The following is a 17,740-nucleotide window of genomic DNA, read 5'->3' as shown; positions in this document are numbered from 1 at the left end:
TAATTGACAACAGAAACAAACAAGCGACCTCTAAATTCCTGCAACACAAGTTAACAAAGGAGCTGTAGAAAGGTAAGAAAAGCTATAAAAGACCTAGAATGAGAAGAATGTACCAGATGGACTAAAAAAACACGGAAGTAGAAGCTTTACTGAGCATGATTTGATAAAATAGAACAACGAAGAGAAAGGTAGCACATCATCTGAAAAGGTGGAAGTTCATGAGGTACAAACAAACACAGCTCTGAATGAGGAGGAAGATGATTAAACTCTATGTAGTATGGAGATGGGAAACAAAGAAGAGGAATATCATATTTTATAGGATAAGTTGCTGATCCTTAAGTTACAAAAATTCCTAAGGGCTGAGATAAACATAAAGAACGGGAAAAAACAGCTGTTTCAGGAAAAGGAAATATAAGTATCTAGTAGGAAGATGTGAACACCACTATCTGGCACTCTTCAGTCCCTGTACAGAGAATTTTAACTGTAAGATCTCCTAAACAGTTTAGTACAATGTGTTTTCTTAATCAAAATTAGTTTGGCTCAGTTCCACGCCAAGTATACAAGACATTCTGCAGGTTAAAATCCAGCACACCAAAAGAACAACTGCTGTGTCAGTAACACAATTAGAGGAACATTGGTTGGTGGTAGATTCTGAGTTTTAGAGGATGTCACATGGCCATACAATAGATAATGAAATACCCAAAAGGCTATTTATGAGGGCTTTGTGATACTTACCTAGTGGCTTGTGCATTCGTCAGATGACCTTAGGTCCTGATGAGACCCAAAAATTAATAACGGGTCGAAACATCAACACCCCACTCTGTGGTTGTTTCTTGAATTAATCTCAGAGAAGATAATGTATACATATTGACCTTTTCCTCCGTGAACTTTTGGCCAAGAAAGATTTCTCAACAATAAGTATGTTCAAATAGTTGAGCAATGCATCATCTGCACTAAGTTTACACTGTATGTATTGCACTCCTTTCACTGAAAAAATATAAACAGGCTATTCTGAAAAGAGAAAAAAGTGTCACAAAACCTTTTGGTAGATACAACCCCTGATAAGACATTTATGTCTGAAATATATGACTAAGCCACAAATGCTAGGGAATAATAAGTGTATTATTGGAAGTGAGTCTTACAGAACAATTGTGGCATTTACCGCTGAGACAGTATGTCATTTGAATATGTCTTTCCATAAAGAGGGTTTCAATGGCCGATGGTCCAGTTTATCAGTGCGATATCAATCCTCCTTTGGTATGAGGAAAGAATTGAAATAGCACAATTATCCTCCTTCCGTATCCAGCATCCACTGACTAGATGGCATCCTTGGCCAGCAGAAGGTTGACTACTTGGAGCAAGATTGTACAATATTTTACTGAGAGCCACTGTGATGTGCGGAAAAACGAGACAGGAAAGAACTAAAATTAGGATGGGTGTGGCCCCTTTGAATGTTTTACAAGACCTATCTGTCCAATGTGATGGATCTCCAGCTGTGAGGAATATTGTATTTTGCCTCTTATCAGTGGAGTGTGGGCCTGTGAGTTAAAGGGACTTGGTAGCCACTGCAGCAAAGAAAGAAGAGAGCTGCCCCTCCGGTTGTGAATGGCCTTGGCTGCCCCAAAAGGAATGGGTCTGCTGTTACTGCTACTGCACAGATTTGGAGGGCTGGTGCTGTCTGCTGTAAGCTAGCCTCCTGATTAACCCTTATAGTTTCTGTACTGTTAGAGGAAATACACAGAAATACAAGAGACAAGCATCCCAAGGAATATGCCATGGATCAACTGTCCTTAAATAGTTTGAGCGCCAAGTCAGCCTTCTCTCCAAACAAACTGAAGTCATCAAAAGGCATGTCTATCAAGGACAACTGGGCTGCTCCTGAAAACCCAACTAACCTCATCAAGGCCTATTTTCTAAGCACTACACTGGTGTCAATAGCTCTGCCACCACAGTTTGTTGTGTCCAAGCCAGCATGCAAGACATACTGTGCCATGGCCTAGACATCAAGAACCATTCGAGCCAGCGAGGCTCTGAGGTCTTTCGGGACAGCCCCCAAGACCTCCCTTGCCACCTCCCATAAAGCAATGGTGTACCTGCCCCTAAGGCACACTGCTTCCAAAGATCATAAGTGTAGGCAACATTAATTTTCTAAAGTTATCAATACGTTTTGACTCTATTTGGAGGGTTCTTTGGAAAAACACTGGGTGCTAGTTTACTTGTCAACACCCACACCACCAGACTTTCAGCCATAAGATGCCTTAACAGGAAACTGGTAACACCAGGCACTGGTCTTGCTGGTGGACCGGACCACAGCTTTGACCTGGTGGCCATGAGTGTTCATGAGCGCATTGCTGAATGTCAATAGTGGAATACAGGCTCACAAGAGGTATACCTATTTGAAGGATCTCAGTAGTACATTTGTCTTAGTTTCACCAGTATGCAACTGTAAATCTAGCAGTTCTGCAGCCCTTAGCACAAATACTGAAGAAGAGGCACTTTCTTCAATTGGCGGCCAAGGTGGCGTGTCCAGTTCAATCTTTGGAGATACATCAATCCTCCCGGCATTCAGTGAATCCAAGTATAGTTGCCACTGGTACACTGAGGGGGAACGACACAGACCCCTGCCTCATCATCATTGACTTCTGAACATTTTGCATACTGTGAACAGCTTCAGAGTCAGATCCAAGTAAAGACTCTAGTCTCTCATGGTAATGGATTCTAGGAAGAAGCAAAGAATTAATGTCAGGATGCATAGTGACTGGATGCACTGTTGCAATCTCGTACTGCAATATAGGCATGGATCAGGTTGACTAAGTTTTGGGGTCAGGTCTGGGGATGGTGTCTTTGGAGTAGGCACAGGTGCTAGAATGTAAGGTACTATTGTGGACCAAGGGTCGAAGTCTAGCTTAGCATTGGCTGAGGCCCGGGAACATATTGCAAAGGAGCAGCTGGAGATGAGGGAGTCCTGGCAGAAGTTCAGGTGGAAACCACAGCAGCTGTGTGGGGCCCAAAGGCACTCCACAGGGAGTGTGAAGTGACTAAAAGCTTTGCAGCATTGCCTCCTTGAAGGCTATTTGCTGTAGTGTTGATGACAGCCCAGAGAACTCGGGCCTGCTGGAACCAGTTACAGGACTGGATCAAATTAAGAAGACATCAGAAAGTTGTGATCTTTCTATTGACGCCCTCATGCCTTCTCAATTGATTTTGAGAGGAAGGATAGGGTTAGGCCCAGTTTAGCTTAATAACACTTATAATGCATTTTCGACTTGGAATTACCGGAAGAGTTTGGGCAGGACTGGCTTCCTGAACAAGACTGAAAGCGGCCTGTGATTTTGAGTGGGAGCAGGACTCAAGTTTCGACTGGGAACTCTTCTTATGTTAAGTGACGCATAGATTTTCCTCCTACTGCTGGATCATTTTCGGGTACATGAAGGCACATTTATTGTACAAATTCAAGTTGTGATAGAAGCCCACATACAAGAGGTTAATGTCACCTAGATGCCTTCAGGAAGTAGTTGTGCAATATAAAAATAATGTTAATTTAATTTTGTACAAGTCTGCGACAGACAGCTGCTTCCTGCAGTTGCAGCACTCCTTGCAGTCTGACGTTTTGGGACAGACACTGACCCGGACACGCTCTCTTAGGTACATTTTGAAGTAACTAGAAACCAGACAAAGTTGGGAGCAGAGACCTGGATCTGCATGGAAGGTTGTGGAAATAAACAAACTGACATCAGTGTGCATCAGTGGCTCTTATATTTGGCTCTACCCATCTCTTCCAGGTTGGTATGGAATCACTGCAGAGTTACACTGTGCTACCTATCAGCAAGAGCATTGCTGAAAAACTCTCTAGACACAGTCTAGCACTTGGGGATATTGAAAAAAAAGAAAAGAAAAAGTAAAGGTTAACAATCTGCTGTAAGAAGTACCCATCAGGAGACCTTGTTTACAGCCAGCACTGTAGCTATTGGAAGATTTTAAAGTATACACTGATGACCACCAAACCTCAGTGAGAAGCCACAATGCCATTGAGTCCTGAATTTTGTCTGCAGCTCCCACAACACAACAGCGAGATGGACGGGGAAAGGCAGAAAGAGAAAATAGTCATGAGGTCAGGACTCCAAGTGGTTATCAGTGTATGTGTGCTATAAGCAAGTAGAATCCAATTTGGACTGCCCTTGGTTTTAACAAAGCACAATATGAAGTGTTGACAGAATCTGCCCAGCCAGTGGAAGCAAACTGCCTGCTTTCTAGAGCTGGAAGTTGTACCCACAGGCACTGAGTGCAGAGAGCCGGAGACATAGCTGGACTTAAAAATTCAACGTAAGCTATTTAGCCAGAGGCAGCTGATTAGTCCTTCCTGAGCACTGCCAGTTGGGTGATAATAGGGGAATGGAGGTGAGCGATTAAATTCCCTTATGTGAGGGTGAGAGGTTTCTGGACAGGGCCTGAGCCTATTGTCTCCAATTGAGTGACCTGTCCTGTACGGCTGAGGACAGCTAGGTGAAGTGCTTCACACTATTTGTGCTTATGCTATGGACACTCATGGTTGGAGCCAGCATCATCAATGCCTGTTGTGACAGCCATCACCTTCTTAAAAAGGCAGATTATTTTATGTATACAAATCACCAAAATCCAGTTCCTCAACTGTAGACAGTGAATCCATAACCCTTGTTTGAAAACATTGTATAAAACTGTGAAGAACACTTTTCTACAAGGTTACAACTATCAAGTTGCTTCACTGGACCAAACATGGAGATAATCCACAAAGTACTTCAAGAACTGTTGTGATTCAAGAATGGTATCACTGAGAGGCAGTCTCCCAGAGGTGATGGAACACTGCACACCTTGCTGGAGGAGCTGTGGTTCTGCCTAGGAGCTGGGAGCCTCAAGGCCTGACTAAAGGAAGAAAGAGAAAACCTTAAACTGCAGGGGCGGCCTGTCTGCCGAGGACAATCCCAGCCGCGGAGTCTGGGAAAGTGTGACCCAGTAGAATCAGTTTAATAAAGGGAGAGTGTCTGGAAATAATCTATCAGAACCAAGTGGTTCCTGACCTCCAGGTTCAGCTAAAGACTTTGATCCTCAGCAAAAATGTACCTTAGTGCCAGCTTCTGCAGCCCCTGTAGAGAAAGATGGGGAACTGGTGCTGATTCTGCCTTGGACATATCTGAAGACTGAATCGCAGCACTAGGACTAAGAGAACAGATTCCCTACTACAACAGCTAGAGCTCTGTGTCCTTAAACAAGCCATTGCACATGTCATTGGCCAATGCAGAGAGGAGGAGGCATGGTCGCCAAGATGTGTCCGCGTGACTGTGAGCTTGGCGGCCACCCTCTGTGGAGAATAACTACACATCCACACTTGAATCATCGGTGTGTGCAACAATGATCGGGTAACACATACATCTCAGAAGAGAGCTTTATGGAGGATTGGATTACTAAAACTCCATGGCCTCTCAGAGATCTTTGTGACTGAAAGGGCGCACAAGAGTCCTGGTTTCCCCTCCCCGCCCGGGTGCCCCTCTGAGGGCCCTTATAGCTAAAATCCTTAACTACAGAGACTGCATCCTGAGAGCGTCCGGGAACAGGAAATACCGCAGTACCAGAACTGTAAGATTGCCATTTTCCCAGACTATACAAAACAAGTGCAAGAACAGCGCAAATCCTTCTTGGCAGCAAAACAAAAACTAAAGGCCATGGGATTGAACTACATGTTATTGTACTGTGGCAAACTGAAAGTCATCCATGGGACTGAACTACATGTTATTGTACCGTGGCAAACTGAAAGTCATCCATAATGGTAAAGCAAATTTTTTTGATATGTCACTAGATGTGTGGGACTGGCTTGAAATCGGTGTTCCAGAGGCTACAGGCCGGAGCAGGGAGAGTCGATAATGGAGAAGTCCACGAGATGCTTGAACATCCAGAGTAACTGCAGACACTTGCAGAGAGAGCTCAGAACACAACTCTTCGCCCCGTAACAGAATTCGCATAGGAGAGGATGGTGCTTTGCATTTGACTAAATCAACCTCCTTGGAGAGAGCTGGCTGGTCCCCAGAGCGGGAGTCATCGGGAGAGGTCGGCTCGCACAGTCTGTACCCCAACTCAGAGATTGTCCCCAACACAGTACCCCTTGATGGGGGACTCCAGGAGGGTTGAGGATCATGACACCAGAGAGGAAATATAGTGTTTTCTTGCTTAAAACTCTAGGGCACCACCTGCACAGGAGTGAACTTTAGGCCGACGTGTTGAATCTACAAAATGACCAGCCCTAGTCATTATGAGCCTTATGGCATCACAACACAGAGATGACTTGAAAAAAACATAATGATTCTATTGTTTTTTGTCAACCCACCTTATGGTGGTCAGCTAGCAGGGTGCACATGGGGTAATAGATGTAGCAAAATGGGGGGAGCAGCAAACGAAAGATAAAGGGTCCCAGTTGGACCAGTAGGGGGAGTGTTTACGTCCAGACACAAAATTGGGTGTGCTCCGATAGATTAATGTAACGGTTGTCCGTGGGAGGGGGGAGGGAATTGGGAAAGTTGTAAGTTAGGTTTTCTATGTTTAATACATTGTTTAGTTATGCACAATATGGTCGTGTCACACCAGAGATAACTCCTCAGACTGTAAACTTAGATTATGCAACACAATGGTAGTTCAAAACACTTTTAAACTTCTCACTTGGAATGTGAGTGGACTCAGTAATGCTATGAAATAATATAGGTTCATGTCACTGCTTAGGCGCAGGGGGGTCACTATAGCTAGCCTTCAAGAGACCTACCTGACAGACGCTGATGCGCAGAAACTGGCTAAAAAATAGAGGGGGGAGAATTACTATGCTACCTTCTCCTCATTCAACAGGGGGGTGTTCACCTGGATAGCTCCAGGAGTGCCTTTTTCCCTGCAATCTATGGAGGCAGATACTGAGGGTAGATACATCCTGCTTAAGGGAACATTGGATGGTCAGGAATTGGAAATACTAAACTCATACGCCCGAACACAGATGATGAAACATTTCACCCCACGTTGGCCAGTGAACTGTCTACGCACACGGAGACTTTCTGGGTGGGGGACTTCAACTGCATTATGGATGGCGACCTTGACAGACACCCTCGCAGACAGGGCACCAAACTACAAATGACTAAGAGTTTGAAAGCCACAATTTCACAATTGGGGTTCAGGGACATATGGAGGGACACGCACCCAGGCCTCAGGGAGTACACTTGTTACCCGAATACACATGGCACATTCAGAAGATTAGACCGGATACTGCTCACACAACGCATAGCCCCCAAGATACAGGAATATCTAATCTAACACAATACTTATCAGATCATGCCCCAGTGACGTGTGTGTTCCAGTGGGGCGGTAGCTCCCGAACCCTATATAGCTGGAGATTCCCATCATAGATTCTCCAAGACCCTGTCAGCGGAGAAACTAATGCACAATCAATAACAGATTATATGAAACATAACTGGACGTCTACACAAAAGCGGGCAACTGTGTGGGAGGCATGCAAGACGGTGCTCTGGGGAAGATGTTTGGGACTGTGGAATGCGGAAAGCACTACAGACAGAACTTGCTCTGAGGGAGGATGCTCCGACAGCATGCCAGCAACGTCAAATGCGAGAGAGACGCAATTAGGGGGAGGAAGCTAAGCTCATCATACTACTGATGGAAACCAGAGATAGACGAACGGTACACTTTGAAATCATTTCAACAGTTCCTATATCGAGAGGGTGATCGATCGGGGAGACTCATGGCATGGGTTCTCCGACGTGAGCAGCCTAGTGCCTCACCACACAAATCGCCAAGGGGGAGAGGCGAGCACACATCGCGATATAGTTATGGTGTTCAGAGATCACCTTGAGAGAGTATATGCCAATCTGGGAGACCCAGATCTAGACAGTTTACTGTAATACTTAAATGGAGCGGTCCTCCCCCACCTGCGTGAGATGGAAGTACAGGAGCTGGACTCTGATCTTACGCCTGAAGAGGTTAAAGCAGCGATTAAATACCTCCCAGTGGGTAAAAGTACTGGCAATGACTGCTTCACAGGCAAACTTTATCAGGCATTTACAACTGAATTTGCTCCTCGGCGTTTAGGTGTAAAACGAGGCATTAACTGATAATATATTACCAGAATCAATGCAGGAGGGGTCATTGCTATGATTCCCAAGATGGGGGCAGCCTCCTCCGATCCAGCGGCCTATCGGTCTATCACTATGTTAAACCTGGATGTAAAGATACTGAGTAAGATCCTCGTAACATGGCTTAGCCCAGAATTGGCCTTGCTGGTACATCCTGACCAATGTGCGTTTATACCTGGACAGAACACGACTATGAATACCCGTAGATTGATGCATGTGCTCCATGAGGTAGAGGATGGGGAGGAGGAATTGGCACTGGTCTCGATAGATACTGCAAAAGCGTTTGACACCGTCAATTGGAATTACCTCTTGGCAGTCCTCGCAGCTCTGGGGTTTGGGCCACAATTCCAGAAATGGGTCAACATCCTTTACACAGAACCTTTAGCTAGGGTCCGAATGGGGGGGACAACGCTCTGACAAACTGAAGATAGAGAGGGGCACACAACAGGGGTGTCCCTTATCTCCATTGCTTTTTGTGATGGCTCTGGAGCCATTGGCACAGAGACTTAGGCAGGACATGAGAAGATGGGGCATTCCAGTGGGCGGGATGTGCCACCAATTATCACTGTATGCGGATTATACTCTTTTTTTACTTAGCAGAGCCAAGGTCCTCTATCCCTATTTTGATGAGACAGCTGGAATCCTTTGGGTGACTATAGGGCCTATGTATTAAAGTCAATAAGTCAGTAATATCCCCATTGCGGAGCCTAGCGAGGCTCCCACATGAAGCTTTACCGCTAATGCCCCTAAGATGGTGAAACTGACCACTTCCGATATCTCTGAATAATGGTGGCTCACACAGTCACACTGCGAAATCAGCTTAATATTGAGAGAGTACTGTCAGGTTTAAAGGGATGAGTGCATTTTTGGAACACCCTCCCATTGTCAGTAATAGGGCGTGTAGCAGTGGCAAAAATGGTATTTCTACTTTGATGCCTATATACTTTGCAGAATTCTCTAGACACACTTTCTCGCTCAATAGTCAGGCGCCTGCATTCCTACTTACTATCCCTGGTGTTGGTGGGTGGGGGATGGGGGGGGAGCGAGAAATGTGAGACCCTTCACCTCCCACTAGAGGAGGAAGGATTGGCAAATACCCAACTTAGAGTAGTATTATTTAGCCTCCCAATTACAGCATGCAGCGTGGTTGTTAGCAGAGGGTGACTACTAGGAGAAAACCCTTCTCAGGGATGACTCTCGAAAAGAAACACTAGCATAGCTACTTGTAGGAAAGTACCCTATTTTTGGCATATTGCCCACAATTTCTGCCTCATGTCAGTGTATTTGACTGTGTTCAATGGGATCCTACTAATCAGGATCCCAGTGATTATGCTCTCTCTCCTCTAAATTTTGTCACTGCATACTGGTAACACATTATTTCACCCAAAATTGGTATACTGGTCACCCCTTGTAAGTCCCTAGTATATGGTACCTTGGTACCCAGGACATTAGGGTTCCAGGGGATCCCTATGGGCTGCAGCATTTCTTTTGCCACCAATAGGGAGCCCATGCAAAGGCTTCTAAAGGACTGCCATTGCAGCCTATGGGAAATGGTGCATGAACCACTTCACTGCCATTTACACTGCACCAGGTCACTTATAAGTCACCCATATGTCAGGCCTTTCAACCCTGAAGGATGGGTGCAAAGTACCTGTGTGTGAGGGCACTTCTGCACTAGCAGAGGTGCCCCTACGTCGTCCAGGACCATTTTCCTGGACTTCGTGAGTGCGTGGACGCCATTTTACGAGTGCACTTGACAAAGGTCATAACATATATAGCTTCACAATGGTAACTCCAAATATGGCCATGTTTGGTATCAAACATGTTGGAATCATACCCCAAGGCTTTTGCAGGCACTGGTTTTATGATTCCATGCACTTTGGGGGCTCCTTGCGGGACCCCCATTACTGCCATTTCAGCCTTCTGAGGTTTTCCAGGTAGCTCCAGCTGCTGCCACCTCACAGACAGGTTTCTGCCCTCTTGCTGCTTGAGCAGCTCAAGCCCAGGAAGGCATAACAAAGGATTTCCTTAGGCAGGGAGATGTTGCACCCTCTCCCCTTGGGAATAGGTGTTAGAGGCATGGGAGGGGTAGCCTCCCAGAGGCTCAGGAAATGCTTTGAAGGGCACAGATAGTGCCCTCCTTGCATTATACAGTCTACACAGGTTCAAGGACCCCTTGTCCCTGCTCTGGTGTGAAACTGGACAAAGGAAAGGGGAGTGATCACTCCCCTGTCCATCATCACGCCAGGGGTGGTGCTCAGAGCTCCTTCAGATGGTCCCTGGGTTTTGCCATCTTGGATTCCAAGGTGGTAGGGAACTCTGGGAGCATCTGAGTGGCCAGTGCCAGCAGGTGACGTCAGAGCCCTCCCCTGATAGGTGCTTACCTGTGTAGCTGACCAGTTCCCCTTTCAAGGCTTTTTAGGATCTCTCCTCCAGGTGTTTTCTCAGATTCAGATTACGAGACTCCAGCAGGAAACCTCTGCATCCTTTACTTCACCTTCTTACCGAAGAAACTGCAGCTGGACCCTCCAGGATCTCTATAACTGCAACAAAGAAGCAAAGACGGCTTCTGCAACATTGTATCTTCACCTGCTGCCAGCAACTGCACTGTTTCCCAGTCGTGCATCCCCAGAGGACAGCCAGTCTTTAGTCTGCACCAGAAGAACAAAGGAATCTCCCTTTAAGTGAATGAGTCCCTTCCCTGCGTCAGCAGGCACCCCTTCTGGAGAGAAGACCGGTGGCTTGGGTCCCCTCTCCTGAAGAAGTGCGTGGATTTAGCACCATGGGTGGTGGACTGAAGTGGTCCCGGTGGTCCTCACGTCCAACTTTCGTGGAGGTAAGAGCTTGCCTCCCCACGTAAGGCAGTACCCCCGTGCACTGCGTGTTTTGCAGTTGCCAAGGCTTCTTGGCATCCTTCCACAAAGTTCTTCATGCACTGCTCAGCTCCGGCCCCCAGCACTCCTTCCTGCAACGCACAGCTTCCTGCGTGGTTCTCTGGTGGCGTGGGATCCCTTTGTGCAGTGCTGCGTGGGCCTCCTTTTGCACCTTCTTTGTCCCCGTAGTGTGGGACTCCTGTGTGACGTGCCTGGTCTTCTGAAGGCTCTCTGAGTTGCTGAGAGCCCCCTCTTTCTACCCCTCCTGGGTAAAGTCCACCAGGTCCCTCCTGGTCCCGGGCAGCACCATTTTCCGCTAACCGCAAGCTTTGCGCATGCCAAGGGTTGTTGGCGGAATCCAGTGATGCAAATCAGATTGCAATCATCCATCCGGCGTGGGACATCATCTGCATCAACCAGGAACCTGCATCCATCTTCTTGGGTGCAGTACTGACTTTTGTTCTTGACCGGTGGTTCTTCTTTTGCACCTTCATCTGGGTTAGCACGGGCTCCTGTTCTCCCTGGACTCTTTACTGCTTCTTGAACTTGGTCCCCTTTTTCCACAGGTTTTCAGGTCCAGGAATCCGTGTTGCAGTTTCTTCTGGTTCTTGCATAATCTTCTTTCTCATGTTCTTGTGTGTTCTAGGAAAGTTACTGTGATTTACTCCTGCTTTCCGGGGCTCTGGGTAAGGTTCTATTACTTACCTTTGGTGTTTTCTAATAATCCCAGCGCCCCTCTACACATTACACTTGCCTAGGTGAGAAACCGACTTTCGCATTCCACTTTCTTAGCATATGGTTTGTGTTCCCCTAGGCCCATTTCTAACTATTGTGATTTTCACTATTTGAACTGTTTTCTAACAGTTTTTACAGCTATTTCTGAATACTGGTGTATAAAATGTGTGTATTACTTATCTCCTAAGGGAGTATGGTCTCTATGGTATTTTTGGTATTTGTGCCACCAAAATAAAGTACCTTTATTTTTGTAACACTGAGTATTTTCTTTCATGTGTGTGAGTACTGTGTGACAACAGTGGTATTGCATGTGCTTTGCATGTCTCCTAGTTAGGCCTTGGCTGCTCATCCACACTACCCCAGAGAGCCTGGCTTCTAGTCACTGTCTACATTTCACTAATAAGGGATAACTGGACCTGGTAAGGTGTAAGTACCTTAGGTACCCACTACAACACTCTCAGACCTTTACCCAAGTGGGACTTTTGTAACCTTTGAGGCAGCACCGGACACTTTCAGGTTGAATCAGGGACAGTTTTTAATATATTCCAGCATAGTCAATATACTAAGAGGGTAATGGCCCATATACCCAGAGGCCCCTGCCTCATTGGCATTGCTTAGGCTACTTCTTGAATAAAGGCAAATGGGGTAGAGGGTGGGGGCGGTGTGGGGTGTGGGGGTGGGGGGGGGGGGGAGGGGAGGGGAGTGGGGAAGCACATTATATCTCACATTTACAGGGCCATGATGGCAGACACGCCCAAGCACATCTTACAGGCCCGAGATGCCTGGGACACTGAGCTTAACACGCCACTTGAGACACAGTGGAAGGCAATATGTGCCCTGCTTCGACAGGTGACATGCAATGCTAGATTTAAGCTAACACATTTTAATTATAAACATCGCACTTTACCCCTGTTTTTCTACATAGAATTGACCATTGTAAGGATGATAGTTGTCAAAGGTGTCACACTCGAACAGCAACCTTCCTACATTTAGCTTGGAACTGTCCTACAGTGCCAACATTGTGGGACTTTGTGGTCCAAATGTTAAGATTTGTAAGTAGGTGGAACTTGAACTGACCCCCGTTAAGTGTTTACTGGGATATATTTAAAAAAAAGAAAGGTAAAAAAATGGAATGGAAATTCATGCAGCTAGCTGTATTGTTAGCCAAACGCTGAGTGGCGATCGTTTGGGCGAATACCCAGGGGCCCAATGTAAAAGGATGGCCAAAGGATATCAAGGAATGGACAGTAGCAGAAGAAATACGGCTAAGACAGGTCAGACGAGACGATCACATTGAGTAAGATATCCAAACATGGCAGAAGATACTCAAACGAATAGAGGAAGAGGAAGGATCCGGCCATGTCGTACCTATGGGGGCTCGGAGCGAACTATAGTACAAATCATTTTATACAGGAAAACAGTTCTAGTACCAAGGAGAATACAGTGTCTTTATGCCTGCCAGACGTTCTGTAAATCCGGCGCCTTGTGTGTGGGGCTGCCTCTGTGATGATTGGTTGGGGGAGGGAACTGGCCTATATGTGCAAGGTTGTTCATGGTACAATGTTTTGGAAGTACTGAGTATTTAATACTAATAACAAATAAATAAAAAATATTTAAAAAATAAATGATTTCTATCACAAAACAAATGCTCTAATTTAGCTCTTTTTTTAAGGGAATGCTTTAGGTTTGACAGTTTTGATTCTATGAATGCTTCAGGTGTGCCGCAGTTGTGTCATAAATAAAGAAATGTTAGCACACTATTTGTTCATTAGAACACCATGGGAAGCTATAGTAGAACATCTGTGAATCAACTGACAGGCTGCTACTATTGGAAGTACACATATTACTTAGAATATCAGATTTTATTCGCACAGGACTGAGGAAAATTGTGTGAACCTCTAGATAATCCCCTGTGCCTAGAGGTTTCTGTCCCCCTTGGGAGCAGATCAGCATTATAGAAATAGGCCGATCTGCCCCCAAGGGGGGCAGAAATTGGCTAAAATAAATTTGCCCCCAGGGGAACGACCCTTGCCCAAGGGTTTGGTCCCCTTGCGTGAAATTGACACAAAAAAAAAAAATCCCTGGGGTCTAGTTGTTTCTGTCCCCCTTGGAGGCAGATTGGCCTAACAAAAATAGGCTGATCTGCCCCCAAGGAAGACAGAAATGGCCTACATACAATTTGCCCCCACAGGGGTGCAACCCTTGCCTAAGGGGTTGCTCCCCATATATAAAAAATAAAAGTAAACATAAGGAAAAATATATCCCTGGTGTCTAGGGGTTTCTGCTCCCCCTGGGGACACATCGGCCTAATTATAATAGGCCGATCTGCTCCCTCCCCCCCAAGGGGGGCAGAAATAGCCTAAATACAATTTGCCCCCCCAGGGTAGCGAATCTTGCCTAAGGGGTCGCTCCCCATACATAAAAACAAAGTAAATAAAAAAATACATATATCCCTGGTGTCTAGAGGTTTATGCCTCCACTGGGGGCAGATCGTCCTAATTATAATAGGCCGATCATCCCCCGGTTGGCGGAAAAAAAACAAAAATATGTTGCCCCCCTGGGGAGCGGCCCTTGCCCAAGGGGCCACTCCCCTTTTACGTAAGTATAAATAAAAAAATGTCCCTGGTATCTAGTGGTTTCTGCCCGCCTAAAAATAAATTGGCCCCCGAGGGAGCGACCCTTGCCTAAGGGGTCGCTCCCACATATATATATATATATAAAAAAAAATATAAAAAAAAATCCCTGGTGTCTAGGGGTAGAAATGGCCTAAAAATAATTTGGCCCCCTGGGGAAGGGCCCTTGCCCAAGGGGCCGCTCCCCTTATGTGTAGATATCCCAAAAAAATTCCCAGGTATCTAGGGCGGGGGGGGGGGGGCAGAAAACACCCAAAAATATGTTGCCCCCCTGGGGAGCGGCCCTTGCCCATGTGGCCACTCCCCTTATGCGTAAGTATATAAAATAAAAATGTCCCTGGTGTCTAGTGGTTTCTGCCCGCCTAAAAATAAATTGGCCCCCGAGGGAGCGACCCTTGCCTAAGGGGTCGCTCCCACATATATTTATAAAAAAAAAATTAAAAAAAATCCCTGGTGTCTAGGGGTAGAAATGGCCTAAAAATAATTTGGCCCCCTGGGGAAGGGCCCTTGCCCAAGGGGCCGCTCCCCGTATGTGTAGATATCCCCCAAAATTTCCCAGGTGTCTAGAGGGCATTTCTGCTGCCCGATCGCTTGCAGACACACGAAAGGCCTTTCCTTTCATGCCTCTGCCATCCCCCTCCTCCGGTGCACAAGAGAAATGCTGAGCGATGGGAGGTGACCTCTGGTGAGGTCAGCAGGCGATAGCGCACTGACGTCATTAGACATCACTGGGGGTGGGGGGTGTAAGATGATGCGATTTGCAAGTTTGGCGGTCTAACAACCCTAGATCCAGTAACCGACCCTGTGCCTGAGACCATTGTCGTGAGAGACACTCTTGCAGTGGTCTCATGTTTAGGCTCACATTTGGTACTATTGCTGTACATGATGCCATCATTCCCAATAGTTTCATGACAAATCTTACTGTGCAAGTTTGGTTGACCTGCATTTGTGCTATGAGCTATTGAAAAGCTTGTATCCGTTGTCGATGTGGGTATGCCAATGCGGTTTGGGTATTGAGAATTGCACCTAGATAAGGTTGAATTTGTGCTCGTTGAAGATAAGATTTCTGGTAAGTGATTGTGAACCCTAGTGTGTGTAAGGTATCTATTGTGTATTGTGTGTGTTGTTGGCATTGTAGAATGGTACTGGATTTTATTAACCAATCGTCTAGGTAAGTGAAGACATGTATGTGGTGTCTTCTGAGGTATGCCGCTACTATAGCTAGACATTTTGTGAACACTCCTGGTGCTGTTACTCCAAAGGGTAGTACTTTGAATTGGTAGTGGCTGCCTGATATTACAAACCTTAGGTACTTGCGGTGAGCTGGATGTATGGGAATGTGGAAGTAAGCGTCTTTTAGATTTAACGCGGTCATGTAATCTTGTTTTTGTAGCAGGGGAATGACGTCCAGTCTTCATGCCTTTCGTGTTTTCTTCGATTGAAACGAGCAACACTTTTCACAGCTTTCCTCACAATGTTCTGGAGAAAGGCAAAGATTACAGACCAAGTGCTGGACGGTATATGGAAATTTAGCGTGGCACCAACGAAAGAATAAGAATGGAGTCTGATCCAAAAGGCTATGGCGCAGTAGGCCCGAACAGGCCCAAGAAGGGCGCAAACGCCTGAAAAGGTGTTTTCTTGATCCTGATGGTACTATCGGATCGAGTGCAGAAGAAACTGCAGTCAAAACAATACCGACGATATGAGAAAATTTATCTTTAATATAGAGTTTCCGAATCGAAAGTCTTGGAGCGCGAGGGAACATGTCCAAACCTGACGGTGGAAAGAAAACAATCTAACAAAGGAGTCAATGCCCATGCGCACTATCACAGAGAGGAGGAGTCACTCGATCCCGTGACTTGAAAAAAGACTTCTTTGAAGAATAACAACTTGTAACACTCTGAGCCCAACACTAGATGGCGAGATATGCACAGCATGTGTATCTGCAGCTACACATACCATCGAAGCCCTGCTGAACTCATGATGAGACACTTACTGTTAAAGAAAAGAGGATGGATCCTTGTAAATATGCAAAAGAACAAAACAAAATTGAGCACTCTCTAGGTTAATTCTTCATTTATTTCAGCAGACGCATTTCAGCAATCCATGCCTTCATCAACGCTAAAGTTTGAATTAACTTGGCACCATTATGTCCATTTTATATACTAACCTAAGCTGCTCGCATTGGGGGAAATAACGCTGCAAACAAAAACGGACCGCTATCCCAGTTCCAATACTCATTATTTAGCCCCCTTATCTGTGTGATATCTTGAGCATTCAATTCCATAACAAAATGTCTGTGACTCCACAATTCTTTGAAATTAAGGTCACAAATGCAACAGTCAGTCATTTAACCTAAGATGCAAAAGATCGCAAGGCACTTAATTACATTATATGCACTGGACTGCGCAGTTGTTTTGTTCTTTCGTGTGTGTGTGTGTAATATATATATATATACATATATATATATATATATATATATATATATATATATATATTTTTTTTTTTTTTATTTTTTTTTTTTTTTTATTTTTTTTTTTCACCATTGTATTAACAAAAAATGGTGCTTATCTTCATACCAATACTGAAAAAAGATAAACAGTGACACATTTCCCCACTTTAAGCAAAATTCTGTTAAAGCTGTGTTAATCTTGTTTATCATTGTGTGATCCATTCTCAATAATGCATTATATTGTATTACTTGTCCCAATCTACTCCGTTCATCTGTAGGTAGATCATTTTCAGCATTTGTGGAGGTACCTGACTACCATTAAAAACCTCCAGAACTTTTCCCCACCCAGTGCTTTTTATTCCTCTCCTTCATTCTCCACCTCCTTCAATGGAGTCAAGTTTGCCTCCCCATACATACAGGTCCTCGGCTACCTTTTTCTCTCAGCGAGATAACCTGATGTCCATTTCCTCCATCAGCGACTATTCAATAGTGGTTGTCACCCGGACTGTCACCTTTGGTTTTGTAGTCCCTTGAAAACCCATGCCTAGACGTCTCCTCACTAGGAGAAGTGCAAGGTGAGGAAACCTAAATTGCATCTTCACATTTTTAGGTCTGCTTATGAAATGCAACTGCCATTGTTTAGGGGAAGGATCAAGGGGGATCCCTATTGCTCCAGAAATCTGCTCCACCACCCCCCTCCAAAATAAATCAACACCTTATTACTGAATGCCACAGGGGACAAATGTGGCATCCCCTGTCTGCAGCATGGGCAGGGCATGGAGTGGCCAACAACAATCCTATGCAGTTTAATGGATGTAAGATAAGTGCCATGTAGATCATTTAAATGGACCAGTTTGAATCTGGCATTACCTGAGACCATCTTCACTAATATAC

General features: G+C 45.4%; 1 protein-coding gene across 1 annotated transcript in view; it reads right to left on the bottom strand.

Moving 5' to 3' along the window:
* SCYL1 (SCY1 like pseudokinase 1) overlaps positions 1-17,740 on the bottom strand; it is a 1,332,837-nt gene that overhangs the window by 1,100,912 nt on the left and 214,185 nt on the right. The gene's annotated exons all lie outside the window — the stretch shown is intronic.

The sequence above is a fragment of the Pleurodeles waltl genome, chromosome 9 (genome assembly GCF_031143425.1).
Source record: "Pleurodeles waltl isolate 20211129_DDA chromosome 9, aPleWal1.hap1.20221129, whole genome shotgun sequence".
Classification (NCBI taxonomy): Eukaryota; Metazoa; Chordata; class Amphibia; order Caudata; family Salamandridae; genus Pleurodeles; species Pleurodeles waltl.
This window is presented reverse-complemented; position numbering and strand designations above follow the sequence as displayed.